This window comes from Chrysochloris asiatica, unplaced genomic scaffold (genome assembly GCF_000296735.1).
Source record: "Chrysochloris asiatica unplaced genomic scaffold, ChrAsi1.0 scaffold00081, whole genome shotgun sequence".
NCBI classification, from domain to species: Eukaryota; Metazoa; Chordata; class Mammalia; order Afrosoricida; family Chrysochloridae; genus Chrysochloris; species Chrysochloris asiatica.
This window is the reverse complement of record NW_006408599.1, coordinates 5,226,451-5,248,503: the sequence shown is the minus strand read 5'-3', so window position 1 is coordinate 5,248,503 and position 22,053 is coordinate 5,226,451. Positions and strand designations below refer to the sequence as shown.

At 41.0% G+C, this 22,053-nt stretch overlaps 1 pseudogene; it reads left to right on the top strand.

Moving 5' to 3' along the window:
- The first annotated feature begins 21,660 nt into the window (after window positions 1-21,660).
- On the top strand, window positions 21,661-21,969 carry LOC102818782 (annotated as a pseudogene).
- Window positions 21,970-22,053: the final 84 nt, after the last annotated feature.

Genomic DNA, 22,053 nt, shown 5'->3' with positions numbered 1-22,053 from the left:
CATTTCTAATTTAATTTCATTTCCATATATTTTGGCAAATCATTTGTATAAGGAAGTCCTGGCATTGTCACAAATTATCATGGTACTTAAGAGCACATTTTTCTGAGCCTGGTCTTCTATTCCTATGTGTTAGGAATATTGAGCATCAAATGATCTTCTGTCTCCACATTGGCTGCATAGATCGACTGGCAAAATCTGTAGAAGTGTCTATTGTCACCATGCCATCATTTAAGAAACCAGACTCAACTTCACAACCATAAACCAACCAAACAGCAGAGTTAACATTGTTGCCTTTTAACTACATTTTTTTATTCTCAAAATCAGTTTTATGCTGAATTATTGCTCATTTATTCACTTGTCCAAATATATACTGAGCATCTACTATGCATGAAATACAGTCTCAGTGCCTAGGAATAGGTTTCATGCTTCTATGGGAATTATATTCTTCTATTCTCTGGTAGCTTAGTGGTTATGAATCGGGCCGCGAACCGCAAGGTCAGCAGTTCGAAATTACCAGCTGCTCTGTGGGAGAAAGAGGAGGCTTTTTGCTCCCGTAAAGATTTACAGCCTCGGAAACCCTGTACAGGGCCACTATGGGTCGGAATCAACTCGACGGCACATAACAACAACAATAACGATTCACTACGAGTCCGGGTGTGGTGCTATGGGTTAATGCGCCAGACTGCAACGCCATTTGAACTGCAAAGTCTGTAGTTCAAGCTCACCAGGTGTTCCTCAGAAACCCTATACAGGGTCGCTATGGGTCGGAACCGACTTGACAGCACTTGACAACAACCACAGCATTCACTACAGTCTAGTGCTTTATCATGAACCAGAGTTTGGTTCTGCTTAGTATTCCATATGGCAGCTTATATCACCTAGGTCCTAAAACCATGTATGTTTAGTCATTAACTTCATGAAAGGGCAATGAATGAACTATTGTCCTTTAGGCCTTTGTGCAGGGATTCTTCCTAGATGTCTTGAACTAATCCAGTCCTCCCCTTTACCTGAGTTACTGTCTTAGCATATCACCCTTTTATTTATTTCAAGCCCTCTCCTGCAGTCTGAAATGGTTTTGTCCATTTGTTTCTCTACTTGTCTGCCACCATCCATAGATAATACATTTCAGGAGGGCAGGATGTCATAAGATTTGACCTAGTACCTAGAAATATGCCTGTCTCACAGTCAGCGCTAAACATATGTTTGAATGAGTGGCTAAGGGACTCCTTAGATAATTAAGGTCACTCCTATGTTCTTCACTAAGGAGCCCTGGTTGTATAGTGGATTATGACCTGGTCTGCTAACTTCAAGGTCAGTAATTCGAATCTGCTTCCATTTTTAATGTCTATCTGTGGAAGAAAGATGAGACCTTCTGCTCCCTTAAAGATTTACAGCTTCAGAAACCTTATGCAAGTACAGATTTGATGTTTGATGGTACACAACAAACACCACAGCCACCATGACCGGCACTGTCCAACATGGTAGCCACACATGGGTATTTAGTACTTGAAATGAGGCTAATAGCAATAAAAATGTGCTATAAGATTCCTAGAGTCTTGGTTTAGCACTGTGGATTAATGTTCTGGACTGCAAAGTCGATTTGAACCACATGGTCAGAGGTTCAATCTCACCAACCGCTCCTTGGAACCCTATATAGGGTCGCTATGAGTCCAAACTGACTCAGTGGAACTCACCACCAGCAGCAATATAAGAGTCTTGGAGTCTTGGTGTGGCACTATAGGATAAACATTTGACCTTGAGATTGATTTGAACAGCAAGGTCAGCGGTTCAAACTTGCTAGCTGCTCCTTGGAAACCCTATACAGAGTCTCTATGAGTCAGAATCAACTTGACAGCACTTAACATCAACAACGTAAGAGTCTTAATGTGTAGCTCTAAGATAAGCACTGAACTGCTAACCACAAGGTCAGGAGTTCAAATAGGTCATGGCCCTATATAGGGTCACCATGTGTTGGAATAAACTTGACAGCACCAAACAACAATATAAATAGAAAAAACTATATTAGATTTCAAAGAAGTAGTGCCAATAAATCTCATTACATTTTAAAAACACTGATTCCATGTTGAATTGATAATAATTTTAACATATTGGGTTAAGTAAAATGCATTAACCACCTTTGTTTCCTTTTTTTAATGTAACTTACTGGTGGTGGTGGTGGTGGTGGGAATGTGCCATGGAGTCCGTTCCGACTCATAGCGACCCTATACAGGGTTTTCTGAGGCTGTAAATCTTTATGGGAGCAGAAAGCCTCATCTTTCTCACGAGAACAGTTGGTGGTTTTGAACTGCTGACCTTAAGATTCATAGCCTGATTCGTAACCACTATGCTACCAGAACTTAATGTAACAACTAGACAATTTTAACTTTTATATGTGACTCACTTTTGTGACTGACCTCATGATCCTATTGAACAGGACTGGTCTGGAATTGTAGTCATGTAAAACAAATTCTAAGAAGTGTAAACATGCAGATGGGTTCATTAATACTAGGGCCAAGGGAGATGTAAACAATGGGAATAAAATTCAGATTCTGGTTCCAGGCAATTTGGGAAGTGAACTTTCTGAATTAAAAATGGTGGTGGTGGTGGTGGTGGTGTGCTGTGGAGTCGGTTCTGACTCATAGCGACCCTGCATCAGATTTCTCAGGCTGTAAATCTTTATGGGAGCAGAAAGCCTCATCTTTCTCCCACGGAACAGCTGGTAGTTTCCTACTGTCAACTTTGAGGTTAGCAGCCCGACTCATAACCACTGCACTCGCAGAGCTCCTTCTGAATTAAAAGAGGTGGAGCTTATGTATCCAGTTTTTATTATTGGTGTGTGCTGTTGAGTCAATTCCAAAAAATAGTGACCCTGTATAGGGTTTCCAAGAGTGACTGGTGGGTTTGAAGTGCTGACCTTGGTGTTACCAGTCCAGTGCTTATCCTACAGCCACAACAGGACTCAGTATATCCAGAGAGGTATCTAATGGAATCTAGAAGCTGCAACATGCCACTGAGAATGAGGGGAGAAGTGGCTGAGGGTTAAGGATGCCACAATCACATACCAGAGCCCCCCAGAAACCACATCCTTCTCCTTAATGTGTGACCTGAATATTGTCTGGATGGTGGGCAGCGATGAATGATGGCAGGTTTATGAGCACAACGGTGCATGGGGAGGCAGACAAGGAGTTCCCCATTGCTCAGGAGGGACTTGTAAAGGCCATTAAATCAACTCTGTGATATTTTATGTTTCACTCTAACAGCCTTGGCTTCAGATGGGCCAATTCAGAGCGGCACCTGTATAAGTATGTATAAAGCTTCTCTAGAATTGCAATGGAAGGTCATGTTAACTAGGCCCTTCAGTGGTACTTTAGACACTGGTCTGCACATATTACAAAGGTGAGTATCTTGCCTAAAGTGGTTGTCTCAGTGGAGAGCGCTGCACCGTGTGGTCACTATTTTATTCTCTGAATGTCTTAATTTGGGTGTTTGAATGCATAGTGAGCAAAGGATACTAGAGTTGGAAATGGTTCTGACATGTTTTGGTTGTTGTTAAGTGCTATTGAGTCAGTTTCAACTTATAGTAACCCTGCATAGGGTTTCCAAGTAGTGGCCTGTGGGTCTGAACTACTGACCTACAGTTCAGTGCTTTATCCTACCATGCCAAATCAGAAAGTGTATCTAGGACCCACAAATTGCTGTTGAATCGATTCTGAATCACAGTGACCCTATAGAACAGAATAGAACTACCCTAAGGAGCTTGGGTAGGGTAGTGGTTACGAATCAGGCTGCTAATCTCATGGTCAACAGTTCGAAACTACCAGCTGTTCTGTGGGAGAAAGATGAGGCTTTCTGCTCCCGTAATGATTTACAGCCTCCGAAACCCTGTACAGGGTCGCTATGAGTCGGAACCAACTCCATGGCACATAACCATAGCAACAACAATAGAGTTTCCAAGACTGTGAATCTTTACAGAAGCAGACCGCTTCTTTTTCCTCCTCCAGAGCAGCTGGTGGGTTAAAATAGCCAGTCCTTCAGTTAGCAGCCCAACACTTTACCCTGCATCATAACGACTCATGTCTAGTATGTTATTTCTAAAAACCTTTTGTTGTGGTTGTTAGTTGGTATTAATTTGCACACCCCCATGCACAACCAGTGGGACTGTTGGAGTCCATAGGATTTTCACTGGATGATTTTTGGAAGCAGACCATTTGGTCTTTATTCTTAGTTCTTCTTAGTTTGGAAGCTCTGCTGAAAGCTGTTCAGTATCATAGCAACACACAAGCTTCTACTGACAGATCAGTGGAGGCGATGCATGAGATATATTGGCTGAGAATCTCACATGAATGGTAAGAATTCTATAACGGAACCACCACTGTCCCCTTCTTAAACTTTAAATCCAAACCACTTACCATCAAGTCCATTATGATACATGGAGACCTCATGTCAGAGTAGAGTTGTGTTCCATTGTTATTGCTATTAGGTGTCATGGAGTCAGTTTCCACTCATAGTGACCATTTTCACAATAGAAGGAAACACTGCCCTCATCTGCTCCATCCTTACAATTACTATGTTTGAGCCCATTGTACCAGCCACTGTGTCATTCCATATCTTTTGGGATCTTCCTATTTTTTTTACTGTCCCTCCGATTTGCCAGGGACTGGTCTCTCCTGACAACATGCCCAAAGTACTTCTAAGTTTTGCCAACTTCCTTTCTAAAGAGCACGCTGTCTGCACTACTTCCAAGACAAATTTGTATGCTCTTTGTCAGTCCATGGTACTTTCAGTATTCTTTGCCAACACCATTATTAAAACACATCAATTTTTCCAGCCTTCCTTATCCACTGCCCAACATTCATATGCATATGAAGCGATTAAAACTGCCAAGACTTGAATCAGTCACACCTTAGTTCTCAAAGGGACCTCTTTACTCTTTAATACTTTAGAGCGGTCTTTTGCAACAGATTTGCCTAATGTAATACCTCTTTGGGTATGTAGACTGCTGCTTCCATTAGTGTTGATTGTGATTCCAAGTAAAATGAAATCTTTGACAACTTCAACATTTTTCCATTTATTATGATGTTATTTATAGGAGGAGCAGTTAAGATATTTGTTTTCTTCACACTAAGTACAATTCATATTTCATCTTCACCAGCAAGTACATCTGTGCTCTTTGCTTCCCACACAAGGTTGTATCATCTGCATATCAGAGATTGTTGATGAGTCTTCCTCCAATCTGATGTCACTGTCTTCTACATAAAATTCAGCTTCTCAGACTATTTGCTCAGCATACAGATTGAATAAGAATAGTGAAAGAATACAACCCTGACACACACCTTTTCTAATTTAAACCATTCAGGATTCCCTTGTTATATTCTTCCAACTGACTCTTGTTCTATGTACAAGTTCTTCATGAGTACAATTAAATGTTCTGGAATACCCATCCTTCATAAAGTTACCCATAGTTTGTTATGATCTATAAGTCGAATGTATACCTTTACATAGTCAACAAAATACAAGTAACCATCCTTTTGGTAATTTCTACTTTCAGGCCATAGGATAAACATTCAACCTCAAGGTTGATTTGATCTGCCAAGTCAATACTTCAAACTCACCAGTCACTCCTTGGAAACACTATACAGGGTTGCTTTGAGTTGGAGTAGATTCGAAGGCACTTAACAACAACATCTTTCAGGCAAGATCCTTCTGACATCAGCACTGATATCCCTCATTCCATGTCCTCTTCTGAAGCTGGCTTGAATTTTTGGCAGCTGCGAGTTAATGCACTGGACTGCGAAGTCGATTTGAACTGCAAGGTTGGCAGTTCAAGCTCACCAGCCATTCCTCAGAAACCCTATACAGGGTTGCTATGGGTCGGAACCAACTTGATGGCACTTAACAACAACAACCACCTGTCTCTGTAGACATCTGGTGTAGCCCTGTAGGATCAGCCCTGTAACATGAACCACAAGGCAAGCAGTTCACATACACCAACCACTCCTTGGAAGCCCTATCCAGGGTCTCTAGGAGTTGGAATCAACTTGGTGACACCAACAACAACAATGTGTCAATGCACTGCTGCAACAGTTTTTGAAATATATTCTGCAAAATTTTACTTGTATGTGATGTTAATGATATTGTTAGATGATTTCTGCATTCCATTGGATCACTTTTCTTTGAAATGGGAACAAATACGGATGTTTTCCATATTTGATCTGGTAGCGAGTGCCTCCAGTGCTGCATTAGTTTGTTGAAACATTTTAATTTGCATTCCATCAATTCCTGGAGCCTTGTTTTTCCACTTGCCTTAAGTGCAGCCCAAGCTTCTTCCTTTAATACCATTGATTCTTGATTACATGCTGCCTCTTGAAATGGCTGAACATCAACCAATCTTTTCATACAATGACTCTCTGTATTCCTTTCTTCTTCTTTTGATGCTTCCTGTGTCTTTCAATATTTTGCCCATAGAATTCTTCAGTATTGCAAATTGAGGCTTGAATTTTTTTCTTCAGTTCTTTTAGCTTGAGAAGTGCTGAGTGTGTCCTTCACTCTTGGTTTTTTGATTACACAGAAATGTGTCTTTGCACATTTCCTAATACTTTACTTTATCTTCTCAAGCTGTCCTTTGATATTTTCTGTTCAGCTTTTTACTTCATTTCTTCCAGTCACATTAGCTTCGCTAAGTTCAAAAGAAAGTTTCAGAGTCTCTTCTGACATACATTTTGTTATATATTTTTTCATCCCTATATTTTTATGATGTTCTTGGTGTAATCCTACAGTTGCTCTCAGTTTCAGTCATTAGTGTAATGCATCAAATCAGTTTTTCAGACAGTCTCTAAATGCAGGTGGAATGTCCTCAAGTTCAAATTTCGGCTCTCATGGACTTGTTTTCATTTCCTTCAGCTTCAATCTGAACTTGTATATGAACAATTGCTGATCTATTCCATAGTAGGCCCCTGGCCTTGTTTGGACTGAAAATATTGAGCTTCTCCATCATCTCTTCTCACAGATGTAGTCAGCTTGATTTCTGTGTGTTGCATCCGATGAGGTCCATTTGTACAGTCACTATTTATGCTATTGAAAAAAGGCATTGCAATGAATATATCATTGATCTTGCAAAATTCTATCATGCAAACTTCAGCATCATTTCTATTACCACTAAGGCCATATTTTCCAACTACCAATCTTTTCTCTTTGTTTTCAACTTTCACATTCTAATCACCAGTAATAATCATTGCATTTTGATTGCCTCTTTGATCAATTGCAGACTAAAGGAGTTAGGAGAATTCTTCACATGTTTTCATCATTTTCTCTAATGGTTGATGCACACATTTTAATAATGGTGATATTAACTGATGCTTCTTGTTGTTGTTGTTGTTAAGTGCCATCGAGTCGGGTCCGACCCATAACGACCCTGTACAGGGTTTCCGAGGGTGTAAATCTTTACGGGAGTAGAAAGTCTCATCTTTCTCCTGCGGAGCGGCTGGTAGTTTCGAACCGCTGACCTTAAGGTTCGCAGCCCGATTCGTAACCACTACGCTACCAGAGCTCCTTCTTGTAGGTGTATGGATATTATCCTATTGCAGACAACCACTTAAAATGCTATTTTTGGTGACAATGATTCCATTCTTCTTCAATTTGTCAAGTTATACTTCATAGGGTTTTCAGTAACTGAATTTTTGGAAGTAGATTGCCAATCCTTTCTTCTGAATCCGCTTTGGATGGACTTAGACAGCTAACCTTTCAGTTCGCAGCCAAGCCTGTTAACTGTTTCAACACTCTGGGACTCTTTTTAAAATGTTGCTGTTGTTGTTAAGTGTCATCGAGTTGGTTCAGACTCATAGTGACCCTGCACAGGTTTTCCAAGGAGTGCCTGGTGGATTTGAATCACTGACTTTAGGTTAGCAGTCCAGTGCTTATCCTATAGCACCACACCAGGATCAAATGCCCACAGGGAAATCTGCTAACACTGTACATTCCCTGTTTTCCCCTAGGTCTGGGTGGTCTCAGGAATCCTGGATACACACTTGAGTGGCTCTGATGCTCCTGGTCTCCATGGTTCGCTGATGGAGGACATTTGTCTGATGGTTTAAATGAGTACAGTGCAGTCCTGATGAAGGAAGGAACTTGCCCAAGGTTCCATGAAAACTTGATTCCTGCAGATGTAGCCATGAGATTTTTACAGGAGTTAAATCACAATCATGCTTTGAAAAATTATCATGGAAAATATTGGGGGATAATTTAAGTGCCATAGAGTTGGTTCCAACTCATAGTATTTCTGTATAGGGTTTCCAAGGAGTTGTTGGTGGGTTTGTACCACTGACATTGTGGTTAGCAGTGTAGTGCTTATCCTACTGTGCTACATCACGATTCCTTGGGTGTAAGAGTGGCACTTAATGATCCTTAGTGTTTACCAGACCTTAGAAGTCAGTCCCAGTTGTTTTGTCAAAATAAAAGTCCTCTGTGCAGATTGCATTCCTCAAAGCATATGAAATATGAGGCTAAGCAAGGCTCCTAGGAGGCTGAGCCACAGGGTGAAATTCATCTTTGAAACTACTAAATTGAAGAACTAAACCAAATTTTTTGTTTCTTTAGATTTATTATTTGGTTTATTTACTTCAGGGTTTATCAGAGCCTTTTATATGTTAATATAATGCAATTTATTTGACCACAGAAATCTCACAAAAATCTAGGGAAACAATATGGGCTCTAACATATTAAAATTTCACAATACTTTAATTTTCCTGAAATTGCAACCACTACCTGCTGTGGTGCTATAGGATAAAGCACTAGACTGCAAGGTCAGTTTGAACCAAAGATTGTCAGTTCAAACTCACCAGCTTCTCCTTGGAAATCCTACACAGGAAACTGCTAGACAGCATTTAACAACAGCCACAAATTTGTGAAAGGGCATTCCTGGGTGAAACGAAAGGTTAAATGCTCCATTATAACCAGAGGGTTTGTGGTTCAAACGCACACAGAGGATCCTTGGAAGATTACTCCTGGTAATCTGCTGACTAAATGTCACAGTCTTGTAAACCCTATTGATAAATTCTGGTGTGGTGCTGCAGGATAAGCACTGGACTACTAACTGCAAGTTGGTAGCTCAAACCCACCAGTTGATCCTTGAAAACCCTACACATATTCTCTATTAGTCAGAACCAACTCTTCGGCACTTACCAACGCTGCACACATGGAGTCCCCAGGAATCAGAATGAATGCAACAATACTATTAACAACTTGTAAAGTAAATACTATATTATGTCCCTCCCAGTCAATGAATGAGAAAACTAAAACAGTATGAATTACCCAGAGTCACAGAACTAAGTGAAAAAGTCCTTTATCAAAACCACACCTTCCGCCACCAATCTAGGGTCCTGTTTCACCCTTCTGTGGGGGATTGAGTTAACAGAAAAGTAACTATAGAGTCTTGTTCAGGAAAAGGAATGCTTTCCATTTTGTACCGTTTCCCAAAAATTATTTTGCACCTTTTAAAAATTCCCAGACCCAACTTGCAGCCTGCAAACAAGAACAGGACAGTTTTGATGCCTCAGATGGAGAATCTGTGAATAAACTAATTTGCCACCTGTCTGCTCTCAACCCTTCACTACTGACTGTGGGTCCCATGCTCTCTCTATTGCTAATAACATTTAACTTAAAAATAAAAGAAAATCTATAACCTGGATGGATGACTTTAATGCTCACTGGCTGGTGGCCATCAAAATACCCAAAGCAGGGTAAAATCAGGAGAGAAGGGACCCCTCTCAAGTGACTGATGGTGAGCATCAGACTTTTCCTTCCCCATCATCTCCAAATTGAGTACCACTGGACTCAGTTCTGACCAAGGAAGGAGGGCAGTTTAGATTAGCACTCAGAGTCATGCATGAGCTACCCAAGGTAAATTGAGATGATCAGTGATTATCTTCTGCCTCCATCTCAAACTATGGCAGGCAGCCTCTATATTTCTGGCTGCCATGTCACATGGTCAATTCCCAATCTCCTGTCTCCTCTGGAATCCCTGACTTGTGGGCCTGAGTTTTATGTGGGCCATAACTTGGCAATCTCACCAGGCTTAGATTCCATCTTGTCATTTAATAGCCTCCCATTCTTTCCCTGTTTTATATGACTTAGTTTTACAAAAGTACTAATTCTTACAGTAAATGCATCATTACAAAAATAGTTGTTCTTGTATCTCTCCAATAGGGCTATGAGTTTCATGCACATGTTAATAAATAGAACAAATGGATGGCCTCATTCACTAAGTTCGTACATTCTCTCTCTATAAACATACCATTGCAAATGACAAATACAATCCTTAATTATTAAAGATCATAGCATTCACCTCTCAGGATGCTCTCATTGAAGAATGTGAAAGGACTAGACAATGTAAAATAGCTCCCAGGGCTATTCCCAAACATGCTTTATAATTGCATCATGAAAATCTACATCAAAGCAAATCAAGCACTGCCTAACAAGGTTTAGTGCATCACAGCTTTAGTACTCCTCCTAATGAAGAGCTTACTACTACTTGAGAGCCCTCCTAACCATTGCAAGACTGAAGTATCACCTCCCAATAATAGCCATTGTCCAAAGTCACTCTGTAGAGTTTCAAAGAGCTAACCTGATCTTTCTACCTAGTGGTATTTTGTATCTTTTCTCAGGTCTCTACAGGGAAGACTTTTAGAGAATAAATAAATAAATAAGAGTTTTAGAGGATTGGTAAATAACATCTACTTTTCCTCTCTAATATACAGAATTTGGAGTCCTGGTATGGCGCTGTTAGAAAAGCCCTGGACTGGTAACCACAAGACTGGTGGTTCAAACCCACCAATTGTTCCTTGGAAACCCTATACAGGGTCTCTGAGTCAGAACCTAATCAAGGATACTTAACAATGACAGAACTTATTGAGAAATAAGGCTTAAGAGGCACACTGATAAAAATCATGCTTTGTTAGGTTTGTTACTGGCCAAAGCTTATTGAAAAGGCCTGGTTAAGATTAACAGCTATTAAGGACTTTCTCCTACTTTACCCTTGAATTAAATTTACTCACCCATTGGTATGGTTTGACTTTCATCCCCCAAAAGATACTTGAAAGGATTAGTACCTGTCCCTGTAAACATGGCTTTGTTTAGAAATGACAGTTTTGTTATGTTGGTAAGGTCACACCACAGGTGAATGGGCCCTAAACCTAATCTTATGAACTGTGTCTTTATTATATGGGTAAAATGGACATGTACAGGGGAGAAGAGACCATGTGAGGACTCGTCTAAAAGCAAAAGAATGGCAACGAGTGTTGGTAAATGCCAGAAACTAGGAAAAAGACACAGAAAAAAATACACATGGTTGTCTTAGTTATCTAGTGCTGTTATATCAGAAAGTAAATGGATGACTTTAACAAACAGAAATGATTCTCTCATGGTGTAGGAAGCTAGAAGTACAAATTCAGGGCACCAGCTCTAGAGGAATGCATTCTCTCTCATTAGATCTAAGTGATCATGTGACTTGGCATCTCTCTTTTCCCATCTCTGCTTCCTTAATCTGTTCATTTCATGTTTTTTTAAGAGATTGTCTCAAGATAAAGCCTAATCCTGGAGATTGTAACCTTCCTCATTCGCATAACTGCCCCTAACCTGGCTTCATTAACATCATAGAGACTAGGATTTACAACACATGGCATAATTGCATTTGCTCAAAAATGAAGGCTAGTGGACTTCTGGTTTGGGCAACAGTAGTGAAAACCAGGTAGGGAACTCTCTGTGGTGAAGGGATGGGGAGCACATGAAGGAAGCGCTCATAGAACAACTCCAGAGCAACAGATCTACCATAAGATCCAAGACATCAGTTTCCCACACTCCCAAGAGTAAAAATCACACTATTAAGGAAAATACTGTGAGTTAGGAATCTGGAGGTGGACTCCTTCTGCTGTTACCCCACCCTGGCAGAGTTTGGAGGGCCAGTCCAGCTCAGAAAAACAGCACTAAAAGCGGTGCAGAGACTTTTGGAAAAAAAAAAAAAAAAAAAAGAGGCGCAGGAGACTACACATGTCTCCCTCTTTTTTACCTGTCCCGCCTTCTTTGCTCAGTCCAGACAACATCAGATGGGACAGTTTTCCCATGGTATATAGAGAGGGAGATTGGTGGTGACTTATGAAATCACCTGCGGAGACACAGCCCTAAAATGTTCTCCTGCGGGACCCTTGGTGGCTGTGCACCGTAGAGTCAGTTCCAACTTCAGGCGACCTTGTGCCGGGTTTCTGGGACTGTGGGTCTTTGAGGGAGTGGAGTGTCTTGCCTTTCTCCAGAGGTGTGGTGGTTTCCAGCTGCTGACCTTGCGGTTTGCAGCCCCATTCGTGGCTGCTGCACTACCTGAGTTCCCTGCACAGGACCCATATAAACATTCTGTAAAACCCCAACGTAAAAGGACTAAACCATCTCAAGAACTGCACTGTGCACACGCAGATGCCTATCTGACCTTCAAAGACAAAAATAGTGAACAATTTTTCTCCTATTAACTTCTCAATATCTACCTGCGCACCTCTACTAAAGTGACTAGAGGAGGGGCCTGAGTGAGAGGACACCCTCACCCACTGCTGGAGCCTTCTACTTTGCACACACACTGCCTGTGTAGTTAGGGACTGTTGACAACAGCTTCATTTCTGTTCCAAAGTGGTAGCTTTTGTCTCTGCATTCATATTACTTCTGCCTTTGGTCCTTTTGATCAGACCTCCTTCCTGGAGGTGGGAGCTTTTTCTCCCTATGTTACCCAAGAACAGACAGCAATCATGGCCATATAGCCAAGCTATAAGCATATCCCATAATATTCCATCACTGACACAAGAGCCAACAACACCTGCTAAACATTACATGTGAAAAGGGAAGCCTATCTCCTGATCATATTCACCAGGAGACATCCAGTAACCTTAATAACAAACAACTAATATCCAATTGTTGTTGTTGTTGTTAAGTACTGTGGAGTCAGTTCTGACTCATAGTGACCCTCCACAGGGTTTCCAAAGCTGTAAATCTTTATGAGAGCAGAATGCCTCATCTTTCTCCCACAGAACCGCTGGTAGTTTTGAACAGCTGACCTTGAGGTTAGCAGCCTGATTTGTAACCACTACGCTCCCAGAGCTCCTTTAAGCTTTAAAAAAAACAAAAACAAAAACACGTAACTATCAGAAATGACGAATAAAAAACAACAAATAATATCAAAACATGTCCAAAAACAGATGAGAGTAGCTGAGACAAATGAGCTGGAGACAGACAAAGGCTTTCTAGAGGAGGAAGAGCAGGTTTTGGATATGCCTGACAAAGAATTCAGAAGAATGATATGGAAACAAATTCAAATGCTCTGAAAAGGGGTGGAGCAAAACAAGGAAGAAGTCAGGAAAGTACTACAGGAGCAATCAAATAAGATTGATACAACAGTGGAAACAATTCAAAACCTGCAAAAAGAGGCCTAAATGATTAATAATAAGATATCAGAAATGGACAATACACTCAAAGGGGAAGAGTGGAATAGAAGAGATGGGAGCCAGAACTAGTGAGGTGGAACACAAATTTCTCAATGCTGCTAAGAGAGAAGAGGAAGTGGAAAAAAAGGATAAAAAAATCTGTACAGAGTCTAAGATTCATGCTGAATAATATGAAAAGGAACAACTTAAGAATTATTGGCATTTTGGAACAGGAAGAATCAGAGAAGTCCACAGAGGAGATAGTTGAAGAGCTTCTGGAAAAAAATTTCACTAACATCTTGAAAGATAAGATAAACATTCAAGAAGCCAAATATACCCCAGGAAGGATAGACCCCAAAAGAAAATCAACAAGACATATAATAATCAAGCTCTCCAAAATTAAAGACAAGGAGAGAATACTAAAAGCGGCCGAGGAGAAGAGAAATGTCACTTATAAAGGCAAGTTAATCAGATTAAGTGCTGATTATTCAGAACAAACCATGCAGGCAAGAAGGCAATGGGGAGATATATATAAAGCCCTACAAGAAAAAACTGTCAACCAAGAATTGTCTATCCAGCAAAACTATCAGTCAAATATGATGGTGTGATCAAGACATTCCATGATAAACAGAATCTGAGAGATTTTATCAAAACCAACCCAGCACTTCAAAACATCCTAAACGGAGTTCTGTGGACTGAAAACCAACAAGAACAGACAACAAACAGAGATTGACAGGCATGGCAACACCATCTGGAATTCAGTCAACAGATTGCAGAGTCCAGAACAGAACAAGACGACAACAACAAACTCAAAGGAGCTGGGAGGTCAACTGAAAATCAAAATAATATCAATGTCAAAGAAGGGACAAACATAGCAACAGAGACCCAGGTGGTGAGGATATCAGGTAAATTGCAGGATACAATGGATTCTCTTAAATGGAGAGAAAAGTTAGTAGACTGTAAGGTAACCCCAAAGAAAGTTAATACTTCACAACTTACCATGAAAATGAACTTCTAAGCAAACATGAAAACTAAGAAGAAACTGATAAAAAATAGCACAAAAAACACAAACCCAACACAAAAAGGTATGCAGACCAAAAGAACGAACAACACTACCAAAAAAGTAACATAATGGCAGCAATTAATTCTTACCATCAATAATTACATTGAATGTCAATGGATTGAATGCACAAGTGAAGAGACAGAGAGTAGCAGAATGGACAAGTAGCAATATGCTGCCTGCAAGAGACACACCTTACATACAAAGACAAAAACAGGCTAAAAGTTAAAGGATGGAAAAAAATTTACCACACCAACTGCAACAATAAACAAGCAGGAGTGGCAATACTAATCTCTGACAAAGTAAACTTTAAGATAAAAACCAGCATAAGAGACAAAGAAGGACACTATATCATGATCAAAGAGTCAATTGAGCAAGAGGACATATCCTGGTTGGCCAGCAGTGTGGCAAGTAGAGGAGACTCTTGGACCCAGAGTCAATGACATAGCCACAGAGGTCTAGAGTGGACAGAGAGGTATCCAACTGATAAGAAGAGGGGGCACAAATATAAATACACCCACACTTGCAGATAATACCTACCTGACCTAGCTTCAATGACTGGATGATCACAGTTCAACCAGAAGAAGAAAAAAGAGGGAAAAAGGAATAATCTGATACAATTTGAAGAACTTTACCTACACTTATGGATACAGTAGCTCAAAAGAGGGAACAAATCTTCACAGCAAGGATCATTCCTACCCCCTCCACACATGGAAAGCACAGGGATGGGCAACTTGGACATTGACTACCCAGAATGGAGGGGCTACAGAGGCAAGAACCGACTGGCTTACAAGCTTTCAAGAGGGAACATTGATCCAGAAAGCGTGCAGCAAGGTAGAATCTCCACTGAGAAGTATTCAATCTTTCTAGTCGGGGCTGATGAAAGGAGATGCAGATAGGTCTCTTGTGATATAATAGTAAATAATTATAATTAGGACTGATTGTAAGGGCTGGAAATATAAAGGTAGACATTTTGTGGCAAAGGGAGGGGAGTGATTACCTTTGCATTCTAGGAGTGAAGATCCCTGGGACCATCAAGGTAGAAGGGGAGTGATTACCTTTGCATTCTAGGAGTGAAGATCCCTGGGACCATCAAGGTAGAAGAGTGGAGAACAGAACCCTACCCACCCTACCCAGAGAAGCAGTGATGCCAGGGATGGCAGCAGAGACAATGACGTGGGGAGATGGAGCGGCTGGGGACTTTGGACCCGAAGAGGGGCTGTATGCAGATGACTGGGGGGGGGGGGTGAGCAGGCAGGCTAGTGAGGTGTACCCTTTGGATGATGGATGATGCATGCAGGGGATTGTAACCATGGCAATGAAGGCTAATTACATATTACTGAGAATCATGACCTAGACAATTTGACATATATATGTCACAATTTAATTGATACAATTTAATTGATAACAATGGTGCATACTCTATTTTCGCCTTTCAGCCTCTAAAATTGTGAAAAAAAATTTTTCTGTTCTTTAAAACCACTCACTTCTGGTACTTTGTTGTTGTTGTTATTCCTGCAATGCAAAATGATTAAGACATCCTCCACAGGTAGCACTAAGCCATTGTTGCTCCCCGATCAGGCTAGAGGCTGTACTATAAGTTTGTCATTTGGGGGACTAGAGATGTGGAAGTCCTACGGAAAGAGGGCCCAGAAGACTTCTATAGAGAGAGCCCAAAAGACTTTGAGACGAGCATGCCCAATCACTCTCTCTGAAATTTACCAATAAGATAACTGAATATCCACCTTTTGAGAGAGAGAGAGAGAGATTGGTAGTAGAGAAACAAGGGGTCTCCTTTACCTATGTTGTGGTTGTTAAGTGCCATCGAGTCAGTTCCAATCCATAGTGACCCTGTATAGGGTTTCCATGGAGTGATTGGTGAGCTTGAATTGCTGACCTTGCAGCTCAAACTGACATTGCAGTCCAGGGCATTAGCCCACAGCATCACACCAGGACTCCCCTTTCCTACAGCACAATGAAATAGAAGCTTCCCTGCTTAATGGACACTTGGAGTCCTCGTGTGGTGCTGTAGAATATAGGCGGACTGCTAATCACAAAATCAGCAGTTCAAGCCCAGCAGCCATTCCTTGGAAACCTGATACAGGGTCACTGTGAGTCAAAGGCAACTTGAGGGCACCGAACAACAACAGCAGCAGAATCAACAATAGACACATGAAGAACTGTGGTGATGGGATGGCTAAATGCTTGACTGCAGGCACAAAGTTGGGCAATTGGAGCCCATTAGCCACACTATTAGAGAAAAGATCTGGCAATCTGCTCCAGGAAAGATTACAATTTAGGAAACCCTATGAGAGTCCTAGTGTGGTACTGTGGGTTAATGCGCCAGCCTGCAAAGCCGTTTGAACTGCAAGGTCAGCTGTTCAAGCTCACCAGCTGCTCCTTGGAAACCCTATACAGGGTTGCTATGGGTCGGAATGGACTTGTTGGCACTTCACAACAACAACATGAGGTAATTCTACTCTGTTCTGTAGTGTTATCAGGAGTCACCATCAACTCAACAGCTTCCATGAGGATAAAACAAGATCCTTGTTCTCTCACTAACAGTGTATTCCTTGTTTGACTGTCTTGGTTGACCTTCCCAGAAAGTCATTTGTGGTTCAATCTCTTTTACTTGTCAGCCAAATAATAGATAAAAATATGATGAGGTCTGACAGGGAAGAGTGCAAATGAGGAAACTAAGGTCCAAAGAGGTTAAGTGGGTCGCTAAAGATCACAGAGCTGGAGGTCAAACCATGCATCCATGGTATTTTGTTTGCAACAATACAGTGGCTATCACTCCAGGTCCCCCAGTAAGGACTATTAGCATTGCAAGCTATTGTTACAGCAGTATCTGTCAAGTGAAATACTCATTCTGAGAGCCTGGCAGGCTGAGCCAGATGAAAACTGTCAGCTCCTAAAGACAGCATTTGACTCAGCATGGTCCCTTACTGCATCCTGCTTTCTAACTCCCCCTTGCAGGACATAGGTAGAGTTGTAAAGTTTCTCTGTTGCCTTAATGAGTAAACAAATGTTGGAAACAAGTCTGTTTTTTTAATGGAAACTTTTGATTAAAGGGGTGAAAAAAGAAAACAAAGGGATAAAGATGAGGCAAATGGTTAAGAAAAGAAAAATAGTATCACTCTGTGAGAGCCTGAGAATGAAAAAAAAAGGGATGAAAGAAGTATCCATCCCTCATTAATAGACTCTCACAGCTGCACACCCTTGGCGAGTGACATCCACGGGAATGTTTTTCAATTGGCCTGGTTTCACAACCAATCCGGAGTGTGGCATTAAGTGTGATCTATTTTAAATGTATTGCAGTTAAATTATTTAATTCAAAATTTAGCCGGTGCCACAGGCACTGGAGCAAGAGCAAGAAGAATGAACAAAATTATTTCATTGTAAAACGGTTTAATTTTTAATTATAAGATGGGGCACTTTGGGGGAACGAGGTGATTGGTCCATGAAAGCGCTGTCTCCTTGAACTCTACTGTCTTGTGATTGGCACTCCAGTGTGTTTAATTATCCTGCCTGGTGTCTGTCCACTGACTCTGAGAAAGAACATGGATCAGAAGTATAGAAAGCTTAATTAAACTAATTACAATGATGTAAAGAATATTTCCCCTGATTTTTATTGTTATGGATATCATAAGGTAACTTTTGGAGTCCTGGTGTGGTGCTGTGGTTAATGTGCCAGACTGCAAAGCCGTTTGAACTGCCAAGTTGGCAGTTCAAGCTCACTAGCTGCTCCTCGGAAACCCTATACAGGGTCCCTATGGGTCAGAATCAACTCAATGGCACTTAACAACAACAAGGTAACTTTGAAGTCATTTTATCTTGTTGCATAAAGAAAGGAAACCATACAAAACTCTCAGGGATAGCAGAAAAGAGACTTGGAGTGGGAGTTAGGAAAACAGGATCCTATTTTTACTATTGCTACATTACTATTGGAGTCCTGGTGTGGTGCTTTGGGTTAATGCGATGGATTGCAAGTTATTTTAAATTGCAAAGTTGTAGGTTCAAGCTCACTAGCCACACCTCAGAAATCCTATACTGAGTTGCTATGAGTCAGAATTGACTCGACAACACTTAACAATAGCAACAACTGTGCTACTTTGGGCAAGTCACTTACCTCCGTAGATATCAAGTTTTTTTTAATAAGGACAATGAATCTGGTGACCTTTGTGAGCCTTCGCAACTGTATTATCTGATCCTAAATCAGACTGAATTATATTCCCTGTGAGACTCTTTAGCAGCCAGACAGTCAGACAAACATTTCATTCTGTTAGATATCATTCAATTAGCATATCATTCAATAAAGTTATACTGAGCAGTACTGTATTGTGGTCATTGTAATCAGACAAATTTAAATTTGAATTTATGCTGATTCCTAGCCTTGGAGCACAGAACAATTTCATTAATTTCTGTGAATCATGTCTCCTAAAATGGGGGAAATGTAGCATCTACTTCAAAGTTTGTTGTGAAAATGAAATGAAATGATCTATGTAAGGTACTTAAAAGTATTACCAAATGGGATCTCTTGCTCTTTCTCTATCACTGTCTCTCCTTCTCCATCACAACCTCTAGTATTTGAATACTATCTGTAGTCATCATCATTATCACTATGTCTTTCATCACTGTGCTAGAGAAAGCTGAGGCTTTCTGCTCTTGTATAGATTTACAGCCTACAAAACCCAACGCAGAGTATCTATGAGCTGGAACCAACTTGATAGCACACAGCAACAACCACCTGTCACCACTGCCTTTACTGCATAAGACACTCCCTCATAGACATTGGGCATATGCAGCTATCTAAGAGTGGTTTTCTATTATTAAAGGGGAATTCATATCCTGAGGAAAAGAGGTAGGCACAATTGTATGAGAATATTGTCTTTCAGATTTAATCATACTAGGAGAAAAAAGACCCTAAACTCACACATATTCTAAAGAGACCCTTTTTATTAAGTCTTAAATGGGACAAAGATAAGACAAAGACTATCATCCTGGAATGAGGGAAACCATCAACATGAGACCAAACTGGAGTCCCATGAATTTACAGTCATAGGGCTAATTATATATGAAGTAAAACAAAAGAAATCATTACAAAATCATGTTGATGACAGGTGGGACTACATATGCAGGGAAAGGACCATGCTCGGAATACATGCACAATAGCATATTTAAACGGCTTACAGGATTGGTTCTGTAAGCTTGAACCACCCGGCTGCAGGGTGGTAAAGTGTGACTTCTGACCCAGATTATAGCTCCCAGGACCTGGATTTTTAGGTTAAGGTGGCTATTGCTGGTATATTATTAAGGACACACTCAGGCATTATTAATTCTCTGGTTCTCGTGTAACTGAGGGCAAAATCGTCTCTCCCTGGGCCTGGCTGGAAGTTGGAATCTTCTTTCAAACACGCACTGAGGACAAAACTGCTACATTGCTGGTTAATGGCCAGAATGAAATCTGAAAGTATGTGAACAGATAGGGTTCCCACTGTAGACTGCAGTCCTCCACAAACCAAATGCTTTAGGATTCAAGAACTAACATCAACATCAAGATCAAGATCAAAAGGTATGTGAATAAGAATAAAATGGGAAAACTGAGACCTAAGGCAAAGACACGACTAGCCAAGCATCATTCAATGTGTTGTCCATAGTCCTGGGGCCAGAAGTCCCATGTTTCCTTATTTCTGACACAAATGAAACTTTGACAATTTTATACTTGAGAATAATTTGTGGAAATCATCCGGAGTCCCATATTTCTCCATACTTCAGAACTACTGAATAAAGAGGATGACTGTTTTCTATTCACAATTCAACTTGAAATATATAAATAAATGTGCAAAAAATGATACATTCAAAGAACATATTTGAGTATGTGACTATGGTGGTGGTGGTGGCTGTGTGCCGTGGAGTCGGTTCCAATTCATAACGACCCTGTACAGGATTTCCAAGGCTGTAGATCTTTACGGCATCATCTTTCTCCCGTGGAACAGCTGATAGTTTTGAACTGCTGACCTTCCGGTTCGCAGCCCGATTCGTAACCACTACGCTACCAGAGCTCCTTATGTGATTATGTTGTTGGTGGTGTTATGTGCCGTGGAGTCGGTTCTGACTCACAGCGACCCTGTATAGGATTTCCAAGGCTGTAAATCTTTACAGGAGCAGAAAGCCTCATCTTTCTCCCGCGGAACAGCTGGTAGTTTCGAACTGCTGATTGTGAGGTTAGCAGCCCGATTCATAAACACTACGCTACCAGAGCTCCTTATGTGACTATAGACATGTAGAAATGTATGCATCTATAAGTACAGGTAGCCACATAAAGAGGTGCAAATCTAATCCCTATGCATCACATTAGCATATTCTTATACACATGGGCATACACATGCTGCGTGCACGTCCATATGTGGCCATGCATATATTTATACACAGGCATGCATGTATCCAAACACACATCCACACAGATACATATGCACAGAGGATATTTTGACAACACTGTGAACAGTTCCAGCAGCAAACACTGTGGAAGTTGCTATAATTTAATTCAGCAATTGTCACTAAAGCTTCACTTCTGATTCAAGAGGCGCTAGAATCTCAAACTTCACTGAGTCCTTAGATTTTAAACACTTTTAAAAACATTTTTTTTTTATTGTGAATTGAGTGAAGATATCCAGAGTAGAGTATCAGTTTTGCATTCATCAAACCCTACATTTTATTCCATCTCAATGACTGCAAACCCTTCCATATAACACCATCTCTCCCACTTCCCCCATCTTTCCAGTTTCCAATTTTCCTTCTATCTCCACCCTTCTGAATTGTGTCCTTATTTAAATTCTGCTCTTTTGATCTTTGTTGTTGTTGTAAAGTGCTGTTGAGTCGATTCTGAGCTATAGAGACCCTGTATAGGGTTTCCAAGGAGCAGCTGGTGTTCAAACGGCTTTGCAGTCAGGCGCATTAACCCACTGCGCCACACCAAGACTCCTCCTTTTGATCTTTAGTGGTTAAGGTTTCCATGGTGTGTGTACCGAGCTCATGAGTGGCCAACTAAATTGTAACTATTCGTCCCTTAATCACTTTAAATCAGTTAGAATGATACATTAAAATATCAGTTTCCCTTGCCGCTGCAGCCATTAAAGAAACGCAGCCATGGCTGTGCGCTCCCCTATGGCCGTTGGCCTCAAAAAGGGCCACAAAGTAACTAAGAACGTGAGCAAGCCGAGGCACAGCCACTGCCTTGGACGACTCACCAAGCACACCAAGTTTATCCCGAACATGATAAGGAAGATGTGTGGCTTTGCGCCTTATGAGCGCTGGGCCATGGAGCTGCTCACGGTCTCCAAGGACTAGCTCAAGTTTGTCAAGCAAAGTGTGGGGACACACATCTGTGCCAAGAGGAAGCGAGGGGCTCATAAAGTCCTGGCTGCCAGGAGGAAAGCGGCTGCCAAGAAGGACTGAGCAGGTCATTATCCACTGTGCCCCCTTCCCCCGCCCCCCAAAAAAAAAACTTTACAGAAAAAAAAAAGTATATAAAAAAAAAAC